This window comes from Pseudorca crassidens, chromosome 17, assembly GCF_039906515.1.
Source record: "Pseudorca crassidens isolate mPseCra1 chromosome 17, mPseCra1.hap1, whole genome shotgun sequence".
Lineage (NCBI taxonomy): Eukaryota > Metazoa > Chordata > Mammalia > Artiodactyla > Delphinidae > Pseudorca > Pseudorca crassidens.
This window is the reverse complement of record NC_090312.1, coordinates 33,561,972-33,578,766: the sequence shown is the minus strand read 5'-3', so window position 1 is coordinate 33,578,766 and position 16,795 is coordinate 33,561,972. Positions and strand designations below refer to the sequence as shown.

General features: G+C 38.8%; 1 long non-coding RNA gene across 1 annotated transcript in view; it reads right to left on the bottom strand.

Annotated features, from left to right (window-relative positions):
- LOC137209991 (uncharacterized) overlaps positions 1 to 16,795 on the bottom strand; it is a 127,269-nt gene extending 110,474 nt beyond the window's left edge. The window contains exon 1 of the long non-coding RNA XR_010936212.1: positions 16,676 to 16,795. This is a non-coding gene — a long non-coding RNA (uncharacterized lncRNA). The remainder of the gene's footprint in view (positions 1 to 16,675) is intronic.

Sequence of the window (16,795 nt, the reverse complement as noted above, 5' to 3'; positions counted from 1 at the left end):
AGCTGTCTGTCCTCCCCCTGCCCCCTTACTCAAGAACTCTTTCCAAAACCCATCTCCAGCAGCTCCTAATTTCTTCTCACCACCTCCTCTGCGTCTATCCTCTACTTTCCTGGATCTCTTTTGTTTTTCCTCTTCTACCAAAGCCTCCAGCCACATTTATTTAGAGAACACATTTATTAAAGTCATATGAGAGGCTTCCTACAATGTGCATCTTGGGCCTCTTTTTCACTATAATCAATGTACACGCTGCAGTACAGGGGCCTATTTCCCCTATATTCAAAATACCTAAGAGGGAAAAATACTGATTCTATTATCTCTAAAGTGCCAGAATGGGAAGAAATGAAGAAACATTAAAATTTTAAAACAACTTTTTAGCTTTTCGTCTTGAAAATGTTTCAGCCTTACAAAAAAGTTGCAAAATACTAAGTACAGCGTTCCATTTACCCATCACCCCTCATCCCCGAACATTAACATCTTACATTACCACAGCACAATTGTCAAAACCAGGTAAATAACACTGAAAAATGCATACTCTACAAAACTCATTGGATTGTCACCAACTGTCCCACTAATATCCCGCTAATGTCCCAAGGACTAGTGCTTGATCCAATCCAGGCTCATGCATCGCATTTGGCTGTCATGGTTCCTTAGTCTCGTCCAGTCAGGGACAGTTCCTCAGTCTGTCTTTCTTTTTCTTTCATGACCTTGACATTTCTGAGGAGTGCTGCCAGTTATTTTGTAAAATGTCCTTTGCTTTGGGTTTGTCTGATGTTTCCTTATAAGTAAACCCAGGTAATGTATTTTTGGGCAACAATAGTACAGAAGCGCTGGCATGCTCTTCTCAATGCATGAGATCAGGGGTGTGTGATGTTAATATGTCTCATTACTGGTGAGGTTACCTTGCTTCACTTAGTTAAGATGGGGTCCGCAGATTCTTCCACTGTTGAAGTTACTATTTTACTTTTGGAACGAATAAGTATATTGTGGGAAATACCTTCAGACTATGCAAACATCCTGTTTCTCATCATACATTTACCCTCTAATTTTAGCATCCATGGAGGCAAAACTGGGCCAGCCAAATAGTGATTTTCTATTTTAATAATATCTTCTACACTTTAAAATTGAAATTCTACACTCTCCCCAGAATGAAACATTTTTTCGAAGACCATATTTTGTTTTGGGCACCAGAGTAGGCATTTTACACATAGGTCTCATTTATGTTTCATGACAATCCTGTGAGGTAGGTAGTCTTATTTCTATTTTATAGATGGGAAAACTCACCCTCAAAGACCCTGACTTAGCTGGCCTGGGCTGGGGCCTGGGCACTGGCATGTTTAAAGCTCTCAGGTGATTCTAATAGTTGGCCAGCACTGAGAACCATCATTCCAGGAAGTTGTACTGAATCGCAGGTCTTTCAACACAGGTCTTCAATGGTGAAATTTCTCTAGCAGAAGGAGCCTACATTAGAAATCTTAGTCAGCATTTCCCAGTGTGTTCCTCAGACCACTAATCCCTTAGTTGTTCCGTAAAAGAGTTATATGATGTCAATAAATCCACACAATCTGCCTTCCAACCTTGAAGATCCATAATGCATGTTGGCATAATTTTAAAACTTTGAGAAACCCTATAATAAAGAAATCTCATTTAACCTGTTTCACCCAAAATTTTCTCAAATTATTAAACCATGGAACAATTTTACCTGTAATAACTGTTAACAGCACATAGGACCAGTTCTACAGCCCTGATACTGATATAGTTGGCATAACTTTCAACCAAAAAAGATCTGAGAAGGTGAAGATGAATTTGAAGTTTTGGCTTTTATTTTTATTTATTTTTTTTTTTTTTGTGGTACACGGGCCTCTCACTGTTGTGGCCTCTCCTGTTGCAGAGCACAGGCTCCAGACACGCAGGCTCAGCAGCCATGGCTCACAGGCCCAGCCGCTCTGCGGCATGTGGGATCTTCCCGGACCGGGGCACGAACCCATTTCCCCTGCATCGGCAGGCGGACTCTCAACCACTGCGCCCCCAGGGAAGCCCCAGTTTTGGCTTATTTAAATATTCTGATGATTTTATGCTTTACTGTGTTTTCTAAAGAAAACAAAACTGTGTTTATTAAAATTATATATTAATAAACTAATACAATATGTGATTTTTTTTTACTCATTTTGCATTTATTCCTCCTACAGAGAAGGGATCTGCCCCACATTAACTAGGCAAAGAATCAACTGCTCAAGTTAGAATGCATACTCTCACCACACACAAAAATAAACTCTAAATGGCTTAAAGACTTAAACATAAGATATGACACCATAAAACTCCTAGAAGAGATCATAGGCAAAATATTCTCTGACATAAATTGTACCAATGTTTTCTTAGGTCAGTCTCCCAAAGCAATAGAAATAAAAACAAAAATAAACAAATGGGACCTAATCAAACTTACAAGCTTTTGCATAGCACAGGAACCCATAAACAAAACAAGAACACAAACTACAGAATGGGAGAAAATATTTGCAAATGACAGGGGCTTGATTTACAAACAGCTCATACAACTCAACAACAAAAAAACAAACAACCCAATCCAAAAATGGGCAGAAGACCTAAACAGACATTTCTCCAAAGAAATACGGATAGCCAATAGACACATGAAAAGATGCTCAACATCATTAATTTTTAGAGAAATGCAAATCTAAACTACAATGAAGTACCACCTCACACTGGTCAGAATGGCCATCATTAAAAAGTCTACAAATAACAAATGCTGGAGAGGGTGTGGAGAAAATGGAACCCTCCTACACTGTTGGTGGGAATATAAGTCGGTGCAGCTGCTATGGAAAATAGTATGGAAGTTCCTCAGAAAACTAAAAATAGAATTACCATATGATCCAGCAATCCTACTCCTGGGCATATATCCAGACAAAACTATAATTCAAAAAGATACATGCACCCCTGTGTTCATAGTAGCACTATTTACAATAGCCAAGACATGGAAACAACCTAAATGTCCATCAACAGATGAATGGATAAAGGTGTGGTACATATATACAATGGAATACTACTCAGCCATAAAAAAGAATGAAATAATGCCATTTGCAGCAACATGGATGCAACTAGAGGTTATCATATTAAGTGAAGTTAGTCAGAAAGAGAAAGACAAATACCATTTGATATCACTTATATGTGGAATCTAAATTATGACACAAGTGAACCTACCTATCTGTGAAACAGAAACAGACTCACGGACGTAGAGAACAGACTGGTGGCTGCCAAGGGAGAGGGAGTTGGGGGAAGGATGGAGTGAGAGGTTGGGGTTAGCAGGTGTAAGCTATTATGTATAGAATGGATAAACAACAAGGTCCTATTGTATAGCCCAGAGAAGTATATTCAATATCCTATGATGAACCATAAAGGAGAGGAATATTTTAAAAAAGAATGTGTATATATATGTATAACTGAAGCACTTTGCTGTGCAGCAGAAATACATTATAAATCAACTATACTTCAATAAAAATTTTTTTTAAATCAACTGCTCAAGTTTTAGAGAAAATTGGATCCTTTGGCCTTTTGAAATTCTACTAATTAACTAACTTACTTATTTACCTAAAAATATCACCAATATCTACAGCAAACACTTGAACAGGGCACACAGAAGGTGCTGGTGATACCCAGACAGCTCTCCTTGGTCCCAGCCTTTGGGATGCTTCCGATCTAGTCAGGAAGACAGACAGATGCTTAGACAAAAAATAACAATATGTGGTAGCTTTTGGTAAGTGCCAAGGGCACCGGGCAGGCAGTGCCTTTAGGGAATCATGGCCAGTTTCTCTGCCCTCATCTATTACGAATGCCCAGTTTACCCCTCTTCTCTATGACAAGGGCACTGGAGGGGTTGGGAAAAGGGTCTTAATTTTCTTGAAACCAAACTACCTTTCTGAAGTAGCACAGTCTCTGTTGTTTCTAATGGACCGTGACTTTGAACAGTTCTTGAGACTTCTGGAGAGTGACCGGCTGTCTCTATCTGTTAGGCATGCTTGCCCTTACTCTGAAGTGCTTGTCCCTATTGGAAGGACAGACTGGCAAAGAGGTGCTGTCACAAAAGGCAATTTTGATCTTGAAAACAAGATTTAGACTTGCTCATTAGGGCCAATCTAATGTAGGGCATAAAATGCTTATTTAATTGCAGCTTATCCATGTTAGATTTAAACAAATGGTTAGTTAAATTTCTTGAGACATCTATTGTCAAGTGTGCTTTGTTAATCTTGTAGAGGAAGAAAGATATTGCCCCAGGTAATTTAATAGAACTTCCTTTTCATCTCTAATGTTAATGGCTTACAAAAGAGTATCACATTATGGTCTAAGTCACTATTTCTCACCTAACGAATCTCAGCTTGGTGGCTGTATTTTGTTACAAGCGTCATTATGATGTCCTCATTGACTCCATATTTGTTGTCAGTTATGTTTCTCTTTGACAGTAAGATACAGTAATTCTAAACACCTTCATAGTAATAGATCTCTTTTACTATTCTACTCAGGAAGTAAAACCTTGGCCTTCCTCTTAGATCCTATATCTGCTGCTTTAGAACCTAATCAATCCTAATTATAATATGGGATATGTTGACATCTTCACACATCATATATTTTTGTCTTAATTAACCTAAGAGAAAGAAATTAAAATATCTTATTTCGGGCTTCCCTGGTGGCGCAGTGGTTGAGAGTCCGCCTGCCGATGCAGGGGACACGGGTTCATGCCCCAGTCCGGGAAGATCCCACATGCCGCGGAGCGGCTGGGCCCGTGAGCCATGGCTGCTGAGCCTGCACGTCCAGAGCCTGTGCTCTGCAATGGGAGAGGCCACAACAGTGAGAGGCCCGTGTACCGCAAAAAAAAAAAAAAAAAAAAAAAAACAACTTATTTCTTTTTTTTTTGAATTTTATTTTTTTATACAGCAGGTTATTAGTCATCAATTTTATATACATCAGTGTATACATGTGAATCCCAATCGCCCAATTCATCACACCACCATCCCCACTCCTCCGCGGCTTTCCCCCCTTGGTGTCCATACGTTTGTTCTCTATATCTGTGTCTCAACTTCTGCCCTGCAAACCGGTTCATCTGTACCATTTTTCTAGGTTCCACATACATGCGTTAATATGCGGTATTTGTTCTTCTTTTTCTGACTTACTTCACTCTGTATGGCAGTCTGTAGATCCATCCACATCTCAACAAATGACTCAATTTCGTTCCTTTTTTGGCTGTGTAATATTCCATTGTATATATGTACCACATCTTCTTTATCCATTCATCTGTAGATGGGCATTTAGGTTGCTTCTGACCTGGCTATTGTAAATAGTGCTGCCGTGAACATTGGGGTGCATGTGTCTTTTGGAATTATGGTTTTCTCTGGGTATATGCCCAGTAGTGGGATTGCTGGATCATACGGTAATTCTATTTTTAGTTTTTTAAGGAACCTTCATACTGTTCTCTATAGGGGCTGTATCAATTTACATTCCCACCAACAGTGCAAGAGGGTTCCCTTTTCTCCACACCCTCTCCAAAATTTGTTGTTTGTAGATTTTCTGATGACGCCCATTCTAACCGGTGTGAGGTGACACCTCATTGTAGTTTTGATTTGCATTTCTCTAATAATTAGTGATGTTGAGCAGCTTTTCATGTGCTTCTTGGCCATCTGTATGTCTTCTTTGGAGAAATGTCTATTTAGATCTTCTGCCCATTTTTGGATTGGGTTTTTTGTTTCTTTAATATTGAGCTGCATGAGCTGTTTATATATTTTGGAGATTAATCCGTTGTCCATTGATTCATTTGCAAATATTTTCTCCCATTCTAAGGGTTGTCTTTTTGTCTTGTTTATGGTTTCCTTTGCTGTGCAAAAGCTTTGAAGTTTCATTAGGTCCCATTTGTTTATTTTTGTTTTTATTTCCATTACTCTAGGAGGTGGATTCAAAAAGATCTTGCTGTGATTTATGTCAAAGAGTGTTCTTCTTATGTTTTCCTCTAAGAGTTTTATAGTGTCCGATGTTACATTTAGGTCTCGAACTCATTTTGAGTTTATTTTTGTGTATGGTGTTAGGGAATGTTCCAATTTCATTCTTTTACATGTAACTATCCAGTTTTCCCAGCAGCACTTATTGAAGAGACTGTCTTTTCTCCATTGTATATCCTTGCCTCCTTTGTCATAGATTAGCTGACCATAGGTGCGTGCGTCTATCTCTGGGCTTTCTATCCTGTTCCATTGATCTATATTTCTCTTTTTGTGCCAGTACCATATTATCTTGATTACTGTAGCTTTGTAGCATAGTCTGAAGTCAGGGAGTCTGATTCCTCCAGCTCTGCATTTTTCCCTCAAGACTGCTTTGGCTATTCGAGGTCTTTTCTGTCTCCATACAAATTTTAAGATTTTTTGTTCTAGTTCTGTAAAAACGCCATTGGTAATTTGATAGGGATTGCATTGAATCTGTACATTGCTTTGGGTAGTGTAGTCATTTTCACTATATTGATTCTTCCAATCCAAGAACATGGTATATCTTTCCATCTGTTGGTATCATCTTTAATTTCTTTCATCAGTGTCTTACAGTTTTCTGCATACAGGTCTTTTGTCTCCCTAGGTAGGTTTATTCCTAGGTATTTTATTCTTTTTGTTGCAGTGGTAAATGGGAGTGTTTCCTAATTTCTCTTTCAGATTTTTCACCATTAGTGTATAGGAGTGCAAGAGATTTCTGTGCATAAATTTTGTATCCTGCAACTTTACCAAATTCATTGATTAGCTCTAGTCATTTTCTGGTGGCAGTTTTAGGATTCTCTATGTATAGTATCATGTCAACTGCAAACAGTGACAGTTTTACTTCTTCTTTTCCAATCTGTATTCCTTTTATTTCTTTTTCTTCTCCTATTGCTGTGGCTAGGACTTCCAAAACTATGTTGAATAATAGTGGTGAGAGTGGACATCCTTGTCTTGTTCCTGATCTTAGAGAAAATGCTTTCAGTGTTTCACCATTGAGAATGATGTTTGCTGTGGGTTTGTCGTATATGGCCTTTATTACGTTGATGTAGGTTGCCTCTATGCCCCCTTTCTGGAGAGTTTTTATCATAAATCGGTGTTGAATATTGTCAAAAGTTTTTTCTGCATCTATTGAGATGATCATATGGTATTTATTCTTCAATTTGTTAATATGGTGTATCACATTGATTGTTTTGCATATATTAAAGAATCCTTGCATCCCTGGGATAAATCCCACTTGATCGTGGGGTATGATCCTTTTAATTTGTTGTTGGATTCTGTTAGCTAGTATTTTGTTGAGGATTTTTGCATCTATATTCATCAGTGTTATTGGTCTGTAATTTTCTTTTTTTGTAGTATCTTTGTCTCGTTTTGGTATCAGGGTGATGGTGGCCTCATAAAATGAGTTAGGGAGTGTTCCTTCCTCTGCAGTTTTTTGGAAGAGTTTGAGAAAGATGGGTGTTAGCTCTTCTCTAAATATTTGACAGAATTTACCTGTGAAGCCATCTTGTCCTGGACTTTTGATTGTTGGAAGATTTTTAATCACAGTTTCCATTTCGTTACTTGTGATTGGTCTGTTCATATTTTCTATTTCTTCCTGGTTCAGTCTTGGAAGGTTATACCTTTTTAAGAATTTGTCCATTTCTTCCAGGTTGTTCATTTTATTGGCATAGAGTTGCTTGTAGTAGTCTCTTAGGATGCCTTGTATTTCTGCGGTGTCTGTTGTAACTTCTCCTTTTTCATTTCTAATTTTACTGATTAGAGTCATCTCCCTCTTTTTCTTGATGAGTCTGGCTAATGGTTTATCAATTTTGTTTATCTTCTCAAAGAACCACCTTTTAGTTTTATTGATCCTTGCTATTGTTTTGTTTCTATTTCATTTATTTCTTCTCTGATCTTTATGATTTCTTTCCTTCTGCTAACTTTGGGTTATTTTTGTTCTTCTTTCTCTAGTTCCTTTAGGTGTAAGGTTAGATTGTTTATTTGAGATTTTTCTTGTTTCTTGAGGTAGGCTTGTATAGCTATAAACTTCCCTCTTAGAACAGCTTTTGCTGCATCCCATAGGTTTTAGATCGTCGTGTTTTCATTGTTATTTGTTTCTAGGTATTTTTGATTTCCTCTTTGATTTCTTCAGTGATGTCTTGCTTATTTAGTAACGTATTGTTTAGCCTCCATGTGTTTGTGTTTTTTACGTTTTTTCCCCTGTAATTCATTTCTAATCTCATAGCATTGTGGTCAGAAAAGATGCTTGATATGATTTCAATTTTCTTAAATTTACTGAGGCTTGATTTGTGACCCAAGATGTGATCTATCCTGGAGAATATTCTATGCGCACTTGAGAAGAAAATGTAATCTGCTGTTTCTGGATGGAATGTCCTATAAGTATCAGTTAAATCTATCCGGTCTATTGTGTCATTTAAAGCTTCTGTTTCCTTATTTATTTTCATTTTGGATGATCTGTCCATTGGTGTAAGTGAGGTGTTAAAGTCCCCCAGTATTATTGTGTTACTGTCAATTTCCTCTTTTATAGCTGTTAGCAGTTGCCTTATGTATTGAGCTGCTCCTATGTTGGGTGCATATATATTTATAATTGTTATATCTTCTTCTTGGATTGATCCCTTGATCATTATGTAGTGTCCTTCCTTGTCTCTTGTAACATTCTTTATTTTAAAGTCCATTTTATCTGATATGAGTATTGCTACTCCAGCTTTCTTTTGTTTTCCATTTGCATGGAATATCTTTTTCCATCCCCTCACTTTCAGTCTGTATGTGTCCCTAGGTCTGAAGTAGGTCCCTTGTAGACAGCAGATAGATGGGTCTTGTTTTTGTATCCATTCAGCAAGCCTGTGTTTTTTGGCTGGAGTATTTAGTCCATTCACGTTTAAGGTAATTATCGATATGTATGTTCCTATGACCGTTTTCTTAATTGTTTTGGGTTTATTTTTGTAGGTCCTTTTCTTCTCTTGTGTTTCCCACTTAGAGAAGCTCCTTTAGCATTTGTTGTAAAGCAGGTTTGGTGGTGCTGAATTCTCTTAGCTTTTGTTTGTCTGTAAAGCTTTTGATTTCTCCATCGAATCTGAATGAGACACTTGCCAGGTAGAGTAATCTTGGTTGTAGGTTCTTCCCTTTCATCACTTTAAGTATATTATGCCACTCCCTTCTGGCTTTTAGAGTTTCTGCTGAGAAATCAGCTGTTAACCTTATGGGAGTTCCCTTGTATATTATTTGTCATTTTTCCCTTGCTGCTTTCAATAATTTTTCCTTGTCTTTAATTTTTGCTAATTTGATTACTATGTGTCTTGGCATGTTTCTCCTTGGGTTTATCCTGTATACGACTCGCTGTGCTTCCTGGACTTGGGTGGCTATTTCCTTTCCCATGTTAGGGAAGTTTTCCACTATAACCTCTTCAAATATTTTCTCTGGTCCTTTCTCTCTGTCTTCTCCTTCTGGGGCCCCTATAATGCGAATGTTGTTGCGTTTAGTGTTGTCCCAGAGGTCTCTTAGGCTGTCTTCATTTCTTTGCATTCTCTTTTCTTTATTCTGTTCCACAGCAGTGAATTCCACCATTCTGTCTTCCAGGTCAATTATCCGTTCTTCTGCGTCAGTTATTCTGCTATTGATTCCTTCTAGTCTAGTTTTCATTTCAGTTATTGTATTGTTCATCTCTGTTTGTTTGTTCTTTAATCCTTCTAGGTCTTTGTTAAACATTTCTTGCATATTCTCGATCTTTGCCTCCATTCTTTTTCCGAGATCCTGGATCATCTTCTCCATCATTATTGTGAATTCTTTTTCTGGAAGGTTGCCTATCTCCACTTCATTTAGTTGTTTTTCTGGGGTTTTATCTTGTTCCTTCATCTGGTATGTAGCCCTCTGCCTTTTCATCTTGTCTATCTTTCTGTGAATGTGGTTTTTGTTCCACAGGCTTCAGGATTGTAGTTCTTCTTGCTTCTTCTGTCTGCCCTCTGGTGGATCAAAATATCTTATTTCTGAGTGAGTAAGAACTAACTTTTTCACCCAAAGTCACTAATACTGACAAAGACCATTGAGGTCAATTATTTTTTTATTATTATTATTATCATTATTATTTTTTGCGGTACACGGGCCTCTCACTGCTGTGGCCTCTCCTGCTGTGGAGCCCAGGCTCCGGATGCGCAGGCCCAGCGGCCACTGCCCATGGGCGCAGCCGCTCCGTGCCACGTGGGATCCTCCCGGACCGGGGCACGAACCCGCGTCCCCTGCATCAGCAGGCGGACCCCCAACCACTATGCCACCAGGGAAGCCCTATTATTATTCTTGTATTTAAAACAAAATAAGGTTTAATGATAAGGTTAACTCATTTACTTTAAGGGAGGATACACACTAGATTGAATCTGATGTAAATGATTAGATTCACCAATCCCTCACACTGCCTCCAAGTAAAAAAAGTTAAAAGTTCTCAAAAAGATGTTGGGTACTACTTATTTAAAAGAAATCTTTAATATTACCCTAAGACCATAATCATTATGCCTTATGGTAATGGAAGAGGTGGTGGTATGCATTTATATAAGTATTAATACAAAGTTCATACATCAGAGAATTTATAAGGTCAGGTTTTTTAAATATTGGGTTGGCCAAAAAGTTCGTTCAGTTTTAAGTAAAAATAAAAGACATTTTTCATTTTCACTAAGAACTTTATTGAACAATGTATTCATTAACCAAACGAAATTTTTGGCCAACCCAATATTACTTTCAAGGATGCCCAACATCTTTTTGCATTTACAAAAGTGCCTACATAAATAAAATACTCCAAACTTGTTTTAAATTGTAATCAAATTTGTTTAAAATTAATTATTGTAGAGATTTATTAATAAGTATATTTGGCAAAGTTAGAGGGGGAACCTCAAAAGATGAAAAAGCAGCTTTGAAAAGATTCCCATATAATTATGGTAAATGCATGCAGAGCTTTTGAAATGAGAACTTTGTTCTTTTAAATAAAATGACAAGTTAATTGTTTGTTCTTAATAATATATCATGGGGAACCACTATATCTGTGAAGTTTAGTAAGCAAGAATTGAAGAGATGAATATAAAATATTTATTTGGACAGCACCGATTCGCAAAGCCAGTCCATGAACTATTGCAGGAGAGCACAAGAAACACAAGGAGGGTAACCCATGATATTCGTAAATTTATTACTCACATACACATTAGAAATCAATGCTGTGCTTGGTAGAGCTTATGCATAGCTCTTTAAGAGGTGTTTTTTTTTTTTGGTTAAACAAATATTGTATTTTAAAATCACAATACAGGAAGAAAAAAGTCAATACAGATTCTGAAAATGAGCTGGACAGCGACTAGAAGGTGGCATGAATGAAAAAGTCAATGATTGCTGGTGAGACTGTGGAAGATTATTTTTCATATTTAGAGTTTTCTAATGTGCTATATTGTGGTATGTGATTAAGAAGCCAGACCTTCAGGCAGCGGCTTTTAAAGTATGCAGGTATATACAAATCCTATGGGATTGCAAGTGTATGCCTCGCTGGCCACCATCTCGAGGTGTCCCCTGGGGAAGCAGTCCCGCAAATTGGGACTCCAGAGGAGTGTACAAACTCCTGTCTGTGAGCTATAGCAAGGCAGAGGGAGAGCGCAAAGATGCCTTACACTAGCCTACCTTCCCTGAGAGCACATCCACGTCCATAGAGCCCTATAGGTGGGCCTGCACCTCCAACCGGAGGTCCAGGACCAGCAAAGAGGCTGCACTCGCAGAGAGCCTGGGGAGGGTGCCTCAGACGGCTGTCTGTGCACTGCCCCAGGTGGCAGACTAAGAACCACCTTGCAGATTACCATACTCCCAGGGGACCTAAGGACGCAAGCCCCATTGGCCAGCAGAGCCAGGCAATCAAGGAGTGGCTCCTGGGCGGCAGCCAGACACACATAAAAGCTCCGCTCAGGGGACCCTAGCCCCTGGAGGCTGCGGACGGAGAGCCAAGATGGCAGCCACCCGCCCCCCCGTCCCGCCCCCAGAGCGCCAGCAAATGCCTGTCTGATCAGATGCCTGAGCCCAGGCCAACTCCAAGACCAGCACATGGGCCTCTCCCCCTACAAGTCCTGGCACCCTGCATCCACGCTTTACCCTGAGCTTTGGGGCTGGTGCATCCCAGTGCGAACCCTTTAAGAGCCCAGTTCCGTAGAGCCTTGTGGTGCTTGTGGACAGAGCCCCCGTTAATTTTCAAAGCTAGATGTTTTGGAGGCCCGTCTCTCAGGTGCAGATCTTAAAAGTGGGAGGTGGCCAATGTGGGGTTTAAAGCTTTTGCTCCTCAGTGAGAAGCTGCGGGTTCTCAGGGGTCAAGGGGTCAAAGAGGAGGAGGAAAAGGAGGAGGAAGTGGGGTTTCTGGCGAGACTGTATCCCAGCCTCTCCTACCGGGGGCTTCCATGTAGACCTTCTCTCGTTCGCTGGATGCTAGGAGTGCCTCAGCCAGTTTTTAGGTTTTTTTCCAGAGGAAACTGTTCCATGTGTAGTTGTAAACTTGGTGTGTCTGTGGCAGGAGGTGAGTTCAGTGTCCTTTTAGGTCCCCATCTTGAATGGGAAGCTTGTAAATGTCTTTTATTTTTCTTAACAGTCCTGATTGACTTTTTTTTTTTTTGGAGTATAGTTGATTTACAATGTTGTATTAGTTTCAGGTGTACAGCAAAGCGAATCAGTTATGTATACACATATGTCCATTCTTTTTCCACATAGGTTATTACAGAATATTGAGTAGAGTTCCCTGTGCCATACAGTAGGTCCTTGTTGATTATTTATTCTATAAATATATAAAAAGCTCATTCAGCTCAACATCAAAAAAACAAACAACCCAATCAAAAAATGGACAGAAGATCTAAATAGACGTTTCTCCAAAGAAGACATACACATGGCCAAAAAGCACATGAAAAGATGCTCAGCATCACTAATTACCAGAGAAGTGAAAATCAAAACTACAGTGAGGTATCACCTCACACTGGTCAGAATGGCCATCATTAAGAAGTCTACATATAATAAATGCTGGAGTGAGTGTGGAGAAAAGGGAACCCTCCTACACTGTTGGTGGGAATGTAAATTGGTACAACCACTGTAGAGAACAGTCTGGAGGTTTCTTAAAAAACTAAAAATAGAGCTACCATATGACCCAGCAATCCCACTTCTGGGCATATATCTAGAGAAAACCGTAATTCGAAAGAAGAATGCACCCCAATGTTCATTGCAGCACTATTTGCAATAGCCAAGACATGGAAGCAACATAAATGTCCATTGACAAAGGAATGGAGAAAGAAGATGTGGTACATATATACAATGGAATACTACTCAGCCATAAAAAAGAATGAAATAATGCCACTTGCAGTAACATGGATGGACCTAGTGATTATAATATTAAGTGAAGGAAATCAGACAGAGAAAGACAAATATCATACAGTATCGCTTATATGTGGAATCTAAAAACTGGCACAAATGAACTTATTTACAAAACAGAAACAGACTCACAGACATAGAAAAGAAACTATGGTTACCAAAGGGGAAATGTTGGGAGGGGGAGGGATAAATTAGGAGTTTGGGATTAACATATACACCCTACTATATATAATTATTTTATTTAATTTATACTATGGTAGAGGAACTGGTTAATAAAGTGAATGTGTGTTGAGTGTGGTTATATATGTATATTTAAAAGCCTGTTATATTAGGCTAATGTAAACCCTGTACAGTGGGGAGGAAAGATTTAAATTAATGCGTGTCTGAGACTACCAAACTTTCAGGGTACAAAGTACCTTTTGATTTTAATTGCTAATGGTTGCAGTGACATTTTTAAAAGCTGGAAATGACAGGGAGATGAATAACAGGGTACAGGGGATAATAGACTTTTATGATCTAAATTTTGGGTGTCTGTGAACCTCACTTTTTAGTCAAAAAGCAAAAGTTAGTCAGATTTGTATCTGAGGAAATTTTGCAAATGCAAATGAAAAGCAAAAAAAGCAATGAGAGAAATAAAAGCATAACTAAACACAGTAACTACGATTAAGGCAGAAAGTGTCTACACTGCTTTACTGGACACTGAGGAAATACATAGTGTGGTGTGTGAGATGCCCTCACCCCCAGCCTCATTCAGCAAAGACAAGGAACAATGTACCCACTGATCACCGAATGGGACTCAGGAAGAGGACAGGTTAGAGGATGTAAGGGAAGACCAGGAAGGACTGAGACAAAGATATGGACATCCATCCCTTCATGACCTTACAGAGTAGTGGTTCCCAGAGCTGATTAATCATCAGAATTACCTTCCGAGGTTACAAAATAATGTAAAATTATGGATTCCCAAACCTAAACCCAGATATACTAACTAGAGAGACCTGGAAGGGTCCTGGGAATCTGTCTTCTAAGGGTCTTCACGGGCAATTCAGATGATGAGGCAAACTGGTAAACACTGCTTTAGAGAAGTGTAGCCAACTTTGGAGAGGAGGAATTGTTGATTAAATAAAAACACATCTATGTGGTATCTATGTAATTAGTTGTGTGGACATACACACAAGACCTCCATTCTACAAGTTGCTGCAGGAGCTATTAAATCCATCAAGTTTAGCCAATAATGCAAAATGCTAATTGTCAAAAAATGTACTATTATGTTCTGCAGTCCAACTCACCCACTTGTATAAATGAGCACCCAGAGGAAAATAAAACCCATGATGGCATCATGAATTAGACAATTGTAACTAGTATTTAACTATTTATCAAATATGATTTGGTATCCAATATTATTTTTTAATTCAACTCTTTCAATTTAAGGGATGATATATCACATTTTAAAAATAGAAGGTAACCTTGACTATGACAGTCACATGGTACAGAAGAAAGAACAGAGAGTTTTAGAATGGGGAAGGCTGGATTCAAACCTTAGTCCTGCTAATTATTAGTGACATGAACTTAGGCAACTCGGCTTTTCTCTCTCTTAGCCTCAGTTTTCTTATTTATAAAATGGGGCTTAAAAGAGCAATCTGATAGCATCTTTTTGAGAATTAAATGGGGTGACACATAAAAAGTCTCCCCCAATGAGACAAATAAATGTTAGCTCTTTCCTTTCTCTTTCTTCTTTCCCATTCTTCCCTGCCCAAGCCCACTTTACTCAACATTGACATTAGGGTCTGATACAAAAAGAATAAAAACAAAAAACAGAATTTCAACTAGGCTTGATATACAATGGAAACTGGCACACTTTTTTTGTGAAGGGACTGATACTAAGTCTTTCAGGCTTTGCAGTCATGTGGGTCTGGTACAACCCCCTCACCTCTGCCACTGTAGTGAGAAAGCAGCCATAGACAGTCAGTAAAGGAATGAGCATGGCTGTGTTTCAATAAAACTTTACTTGCACAAAGAGGCAGCAAACTGGATCTGGCCTACCTGAAATGCAGGAAGACTTTTCAGAAATCCATGAGTTGATGCAGGACATGATGCAATGTCAGAAAAAAAAGGGGCAGGGGATCAAAATCCCTCTTTCTTTTTCAAAGTTAGAAAAAAAAATGGGATCAAAATCCCTCTGTTCCATCAACTAGCTGGATGACTTTGCAAAAGTCACTTCACCTTTCTGAACCGAATTTTCTTGTCTATAAAGATGAAGGAGCAGGGATACGGAATCTCCAAGGAAGTTGCCATCTCTTAAGGTCTATGATTCTTCGGGAGATCACAGTCTCCTTTAGATAATCACCAATAAAGTGCCACCCAAGTTTCAGTATTTGATTTGTTTGTTCTTTCATGGTTGATCAATGAATCATAAAGAACAACAGATGCTCTTGGGTCCTAAGTATGATTCATTTGATGAAAGCGGGAAAAGATAACATTTGGTAAAAATAAATGTTTTCTCCACAGACACAAAGAAGCAATCGGAATAGTTATTATATTCTAAATGTCATATGTAATTTCTTATGGTTGAAAGTCAGGCTGCAATGTCAGTTGCCTGAAGACCTGAAAATTGAAAGTCTTTCTTTTTCAAAGCACACAGTGCACTCACTCTAAATGTGATATATTAATTAGAGAGTGAAAGAAAATTGATCAAAATTCTTTTTCCAAAAGGAAACCATTGTAGTGATTGTACACAAAGAATGAGTGCTATGTCTTGCAAGTCGAAATGCTAATACATACCAGAAAATAAATAATTCGTTGTTTTAAAATATGATACAATGAAAGAAAAAGGTTGAATTAGAAATTATAGGAGCTGACTCCTAATTCTGGCTCTGCTATTAACTAGCTCAGCCAAGGCACTTCTGTCTCTTGAGTCAATTCAGTCCTTAGAAATCATAATAGGTATGATTTATTGAGCCCTTACTAGATACTAGATATTGTTTCTGGTGTATTAGTTCCATTAATCCTCACCAAAATTTCATGAGGGGAGTTCTGACGCTGTTGTTGTTTTGTAGGTGAAGAAACCAAGGCACAGAGAGGCTAAGTAACTTGTCTGCACTGTGTCCTGGAAACAGTATTTGAACATAGTTACCTTCTACCATGCTGCCTCCTACAGCATGGTTTTGACCTATCGTTTCCCAGCTCAGAGATTTGCATCATAGGTCCTGGGGAGTTAACATTCTTCCCATCGGTCATTCACACTCCCCTCCAATCTGACCCCGCTTCTGCCCCAACCCTCCCTTTAGTCAAAAAGCTCTTCCCACCTGGCTTGGGGAGAGTCGCCTGCATTCCCCCTTCACACCTTTGCTCTCTTGGACCTCCTCATTGCACGCTCCAATCTTCTCTCCCCATTCACTTCCTCCCATTCTTCAAGTCCCGCCTCC